We start from the raw sequence: 7333 nt of genomic DNA, 5'->3' as shown, positions 1-7333 counted from the left end.
TGTGTTCCAGGGTGGCGGGGTGCAGTGAGGGACAGTTCAGGATGGACTGTGAAACAGTGTCTGTTGGTGTGTTCCAGGGTGGTGTGGTTCAGTGAGGGACAGTTCAGGATGGACTGTGAAACAGTTTCTGTTGCTGTGTTCCAGTGTGGCGGGGTGCAGTGAGAGACAGTTCAGGATGGCCTGTGAATGTGTGTCTGTTGGTGTGTTCCAGGGTGGCGGGGTGTAGAGAGAGACAGTCCAGGATGGACTGTGAAACTTAACCTTGCGCTAATGGAGAAACTCATTCGACTGTTATCATTATTTAACTCTTTTAATGGTCAGGTTCACTGGAGATTTGAACATTTTCATGAACTCCTCTCAGAATTTAGTCTGGGTCACTCCATAAATACAAGTGTTGGTGCAGCAATTCAGGAGCTGGAGCATTTTTCCGCTTTCCTGGAGAATGAACTTTGGATCATTGAATCCCGAGATCTTATAAACGTTCGTCATTCGCACATACAGGAAATTTACAAAATAGGTCATCCATAACAGGATGAAACTTCCCGAGATGGCGAAGAGTAAAACGATGGACTTTCTCCGGCTCTCCATCTCTGGGTCGCTCTGAGTCTCTCCATTGCTGTGGGCCCGGAGTCTCCTGCGTGCTCTATTGGCCGCTAGAATGTGTCTGACGGTCAGAGCATTGAACAGTAACATCAGGAGGAACGGGGCACAGGGGTTTAAAATACGGTCAATCCAGTCAAACGCTGCCCATGCAAGTTCAGAAATAAAACTTTGCTTAATTTTGCAGTACCACGGGACACAGTTAATTATATACAAAGGCTCATATACAAAGTACCAGGGGATGTTTTTTACACAGCTCACGGCACAGATCGCTCCTATTACAATGGCAGCCGTTTTGTCGGTGCAATATTTTGTTCTCAGCTTCTGGCAACAAATGGCCACAAATCGATCGAAGGTGAAAGCGACCGTCAGCCAGACAGAGCTGTCCCTGGCTGCATAGAGTAGAGCGATTTTTAGGCTACAGACTGGAGTGTTAGACAGGAAAAGAACTGGAAAATAAATGACACTGATCCGGTTTAATATCACAGCGGTGATAATGACCAGGAGATCCGTCACCGCCATGGACACCAGGTACCGAGTGACACATTTGGAGAGACCGCACCTTCCTCGGGACAGGGTCACAATCGTCACCAGGTTAGCTGTGGGTGGAAAAGAACAGGTGACTCAAACAGTGTTTTAATCGGAAGTTGTCACTCGTTACCTATGGACTCAATTTGAATTTAAATAACATTCAGCATACGACGTAAAAACTGGGTGAGTTTTTACTTTTACCGCCATGCAGTCGCGGTTCTAACACCCGATTTTACACTTCTACTGACGCGTCGCCTGAGCACTCACTGAGGCTCACCATTGATTTCCGTCCGGAGCGGATCCCTAAACGGAGCTAGGCCCCAACTGATCTGTTTGCGAGGAAGGTGACCCCAACAGATAGGGCGCTGGCCATAGCCGGACATAGCCCTCATCAGGAACAGGTTTCCAGACAATGATCGTGCATTTGCCGGGCGGAGTGAGCTTCCGGAAACAAAGAGACCGGACGAGCCAGTGACAGTGAGCGGAGTGAGGGGTGGAAAGTTCACGGGGTGTTGAACAGCGCTGGCTGGCAGGAGGCTGAGAGAACCGTGTTGGAAGAGCAGTGTCAGAGTCAATCGCCGGATCAAGATCCAGAGAACTTCAACCGAAAGAAGGAATGACCACAAAAGAACAGCAAGGATTTCGGGAAATAGGCCGGATAGTAGGGGCGATGCAGCTTACTAACTAACTAACTAACTAACTAACTATTTGATGTTCATTAACTTTTACCAACAGCTGATTGGCATGTTACGTGTCTTCAATAAATAATAACCATTAAATGCAATAATATTTCCTTTATTATTACATCCAGTTCCCATTATTATAAGTTTTTGAAATCAGCCCGCTCTGTAGGTATTTAGTAAATTGAATATATCCTCTGGGCGGAAATGGAGCTAGTAAAAATGGTAATCATTTTAGAAATCAATTAGTTAATTGATGATTAAACCAGGTCAATATTATAGCTGCACATTGGTGAGTAATAAACTACTTTCCAAAGCCCGTGCAGTATGACGCCTCACACCTTTAATGGGAATACACGGAATCAGACGCCGTATATCCGGAGTGTATGTCAGAGACATCAAAGGGTTGGTTTCATATGAATTGAGATAGAGATTTTTGTCAAAACCTCAGGAGCGCCAACTGATCTTCAAATAGAGCCTGAGAATTTTTAAGGGGCCCCTGACTCAAAGTAATAGGGGATCGAGGCTGAGGTCATAACATCTCATCCAATGAATAGCAGCTCTGATAATGCCGCTCACCGTCAGCAGTGTACTGGACGGTCTGCCGAGATTGGAAGTTCAAATCCCAGAGGTCCAGGCTGAGAGTCTTCTCTCTGTGTATACAGATTACAGTGTAATCCCACCATCACTCTGTTGTTATGGAGGATCGTCCTAGATTGGGAAATCAAATCCCAGAGATCTACACTGAGATCCTGCTATCTTAATAAACAAATTATAATATATTTTCACCATCACTCTGTTGTTATGGAGGATCGCCCTTGACTGGGAACTCAAATCCCGGAGATTTAAACTGAGATCCTGCTGACTTCATACACAAATAAAAATGTATTTTCACCATCACTCTATTGTTATGGAGGATCGCCCGAGATTGTGAACTCAAATCACAGAGATTTAAACTGAGATCCTGCTTAATTATTACACAAATAACAATGTATTTCCACCATCACACTACTGTTATGGTGAATCGCCCGAGATTGGGACCTCAGATCCTGGAGATTTAAACTGAGACCCTGCTGTCTTAATGCACAAATAACAATGAATTTCCACCATCACTCCACTGTTATGGAGGATCGCCCTAGATTGGGAACTCAAATCCCAGAGATTTAAACTGAGATCCTGCTGTCGTAATGCGCAAATAACAATGTATTTCCACCAGCACTCTATTGTTATGCAGGCTCGCCCGAGATTGGGCTTTCAAATACCGGAGATGTACACTGAGATCCTGCTTTCTTAATACACAAATTACAATGTATCTCCATCATCACTCTGTTGTGCGTCGGCGGGGATCTCGAGCTGCAGAGCGGGGCTTTTAAAGTCCCCAGAGACCAGGTAAGGCCTCAGTGCGTCGGCGGGAATCTCGAGCGGCAGAGCGGGGCTATAAAAGTCCCAGAGACCAGGTAAGGCCTCATAGCGTGGGCGGGAATCTCGAGCGGCAGAGCGGGGCTATAAAAGTCCCCAGAGACCAGGTAAGGCCTCACAGCGTCGGCGGGAATCTCGAGCGGCAGAGCGGGGCTATAAAAGTCCCCAGAGACCAGGTAAGGCCTCACAGCGTCGGCGGGAATCTCGAGCGGCAGAGCGGGGCTATAAAAGTCCCCAGAGACCAGGTGAGGCCTTACAGCATCAGCGGGAATCTCGAGCGGCAGAGTGGGGCTATAAAAGTCCCCAGAGACCAGGTAAGGCCTCACAGCGTCGGCGGGTATCTCGAGCGGCAGAGCGGGGCTATAAAAGGCCCCAGAGACCAGGTAAGGCCTCACAGCGTCGGCGGGTATCTCGAGCGGCAGTGCGGGGCTATAAAAGGCCCCAGAGACCAGGTAAGGCATACCAGTCTCCAGTCTGGGAACTCGGAGGGAAGGAGAGGTAAAAAGTAATCCAAGTGTGACGTCACCAGAAAGCGGGTAAGTGAATGGTTGTTAAGTATTTCTCCCTTTTTAAGCTTAAATCTCTTTGGTTTATAGATTCTAAGGTGTGATATTCACCATCTAGAATCGGGGCAGAGGGTATTTAAGAATAATATTAATAAATGTAATTAATTACATAGAATGGGTGATCAGGTGATGTGTTGCTGCTGCAATATGTGGGAGCTGGTGAACACCATTGATGCTCACGGTGATCACATTTGCAGTAAGTGTTGGCTGCTCGAGGAACTCCGGCTCCGTGTTGAAGAGCTGGAGTCCAAGCTTCAAACACTGAGACACATCAGGGAGGGGGAGAGTTACCTGGACTCTGTGTATCACGAGGTATTCACACCAATTCGATTAATTAATTCAGATGTAGTCCGTGGCCAAGGTCAGGATGGTGTGACTAGAAGTGAGGCAGGTACGGGGATCAAGGAGGTAGTGTTGGAGGAGCCACAGCCCTTGCACTTGTCCAACAGATGATACTAAGATGGGAGGGAAAGTAGTGAGTGAGGAGGACATAAAAAACCTGCAAGGGGACATCGACAGGCTAAGTAAGTGGGCAGAGATTTGGCAGATGGAATACAACACTGGAAAGTGTGAGGTTATGCACTTTGGCAGGAAAAATCGTAGAGCAAGCTATTATCTTAATGGCAAGAAACTGGAAAGTACAGAAGTACAAAGGGATCTGGGGGTCCTGGTGCACGAAACTCAAAAGGTTAGTATGCAGGTGAAGCAAGTGATTAAGAAGGCCAATGGAATGTTGGCTTTCATTGCTAGGGGGATAGAATATAAAAATAGGGAGGTATTGCTTCAGTTGTACAAGGTATTGGTGAGACCGCACCTGGAATACTGCGTACAGTTTTGGTGTCCATACTTAAGAAAGGACATACTTGCTCTCGAGTCAGTACAAAGAAGGTTCACTCGGTTAATCCCGGGGATGAGGGAATGGACATATGAGGAGAGGTTGAGTAGATTGGGACTCTACTCATTGGAGTTCAGTTGAGTGATGGTGGAAATACATTGGTGGGGAATGAGAGGCGATCTTAAAGAAACATATAAGATTGTGAAGGGTTTGGATCGGGTGGATGCGGGGAAGATGTCCCCGATGATGGGTGAAACTAGAACTAGGGGACATAGTCTTAGAATAAGGGGCTGCTCTTTCAAAACTGAGATGAGGAGGAACTACTTCACTCAGAGGGTGGTAGGTCCATGGAATATGCTGCCCCAAAAAGCTGTAGAAGCTACATCATTACATAAATTTAAAACAGAAATAGACAGTTTCCTAGAAGTAAAGGGAATTAAGAGTTACGGGGAGCGGGCAGGAATGTGGACATGAGTCTAGGTTCGGATCGGTCATGGCCCTGTGGGTAGCGGAGCGGGCCCAGGGGCCGTGTAGCATGATCCTGCTCCTATTTCATGTGTCTAATTCTGTTAGATTCAGGAGATGGTTCTGTGATAGTGGATTGGCGGTTAGGATCAGATCAGCCATGATCTTATTGAATGGCGGAGCTGGCTCGAGGGGCCGATTGGCCTACTCCTGCTCCTATTTCTTATGTTCTTATGTTCTGATGTTATGGTAGATCGCCCTAGATTGGGAACCCAAATCCAAGAGATTTAAACTGAGATCCTGCTGTCTTAATTCACAAATAACATAACTATGTATTTCCACCATCATTCTGTCGTTATCGTGGATCGCCCTAGATTGGAAACCCAAATCCCAGAGACATAAAATGAGATCCTGCTGTCTTAATACACAAATAACATGTCTTTCCACCATCATTCTGTTGGTAGGGAGAATCGCCATAGATTGGAAACCCAAATCCCAGAGACTTGCAATGAGATCCTGCTGTCTTAATACAAAAATAACAATGTATTTCCACAATTACTCTATTGTTATGGAGCATCGCCCTAGATAGGGACCCCAATTCCCAGAGGTTTAAACTGAGACCCTGCTGTCTTAATGCACAAAAAACAATGTATTTCCACCATCACTCTATTGTTATGGAGGATCGCCATAGATTGGGAACTCAAATCCCAGAGTTCTTCTCTGAGATCCTGCTGTATTAATGCAGAACAAAAATGTTTTTCCACCATCACTCTACTGTTATGGAGGATCGATGTAGATTGGGAACACAAATCCCAGAGATTTAACGTGAGATCCTGTTGTCTTAATACACAAACAACAATGTATTTCCACCATCACTCTACTGTTATGCAGGATCGCCCTAGATTGGGAACCCAAATCCCAGAGATGTAAACTGAGATCCTGCTGCCTTAATACACAAACAACAATGTATTTACACCATCACTCTACTATTAGGAGGATCGCCCTAGGTTGGGAACCCAAATCCCGGAGGTCTACACTGTGAACCTGCTGTCTTAATGCACAAATAACAATGTATTTCCACCATCGCTCTACTGTTATGGATGATCGCTGTAGATTGGGAATCCAAATCCCAGAGATTTGAACTGAGATCCTGCTGTGTTAATACACAAATAACAATGTATTTCCACCATCACACTATTGTTATGGAGGATCGCTGTAGATTGGGCACCCAAATCCCAGAGATTTAAACTGAGATCCTGTTGTCTTAATACACATATAACAATGTATTTTCACCATCATTCTGTTGTTAAGGAGGATCGCCTTAGATTTGACCTCAAATCCCGGATATGTACACGGAGATCCAGCTGTCTTAATGCAGAAATAAAAATGTATTTCCACCATCACTCTATTGTTATGGAGGATCGCCCTAGATTGGGACCCCAAATCCCAGAGTTTTAATCTGAGACCCTGCTGTCTTAATACACAAATAACAATGTATTTTCACCATCATTCTGTTGTTAAGGAGGATGGTCCTAGATTGGGATCTCAATTCCCAGAGATTTAAACTGAGATCCTGCTGTCTTAATACAGAAATAACAATGAAGCCCCACCATCACTCTATTGTTAGGGAGGACATTATAGATTTGAGCTCAAATCCCGGAGATGTACACTGAGATTCTGCTGAAATAATACACATATAACAATGTAGTTCCACCATTCACTCTACTGTTATGGAGTATCGCACTAGATTAGGAACGCAAATCCCAGAGATTTAAACTGAGATCCTGCAGCCTTAATACACAAATAACAATGTATGTCCACCATCACTATTATTATGGAGGATCGCCCTAGATTGGGAACCCAAATCCCAGAGATTTAAACTGAGATCCTGCTATCTTAATACAGAAATAACAATGTATTTCCACCATCACTATTATTATGGAGGATCGCCCTAGATTGGGAACCCAAATCCCAGAGATTAAAACTGAGTTCCTGCTGTCTTAATACAGAAACAACAATGTATTTCCACCATCATTTTGTTGTCATGGAGGATCGCCCTAGATTGGGAACCCAAATCCCGGAGATTTAAACAGGGATCCTGCTGTCTTAATACACAAATAACAATATGTTGCCAACATCACTCTATTGTTATGGACGATCGCCCTAGATTGTGATTCCAAATCCCATATATTCAAACTGTGAACCTGCTGTCGTAATGCACAAATAACAAAGTATTT

General features: G+C 44.9%; 1 pseudogene; it reads right to left on the bottom strand.

Annotated features, from left to right (window-relative positions):
• Nucleotides 1–297: 297 nt before the first annotated feature.
• Nucleotides 298–7333, bottom strand: part of LOC147119863 (putative G protein-coupled receptor 139) — a 95992-nt pseudogene continuing 88956 nt past the window's right edge.

Source organism: Somniosus microcephalus, chromosome 4, assembly GCF_052327205.1.
Source record: "Somniosus microcephalus isolate GS21.2 chromosome 4, FLI_Smic_1.0, whole genome shotgun sequence".
NCBI lineage: Eukaryota > Metazoa > Chordata > Chondrichthyes > Squaliformes > Somniosidae > Somniosus > Somniosus microcephalus.
The sequence above is the reverse complement of the archived record's forward strand: the minus strand, read 5'-3'. Positions and strand labels throughout refer to the sequence as shown.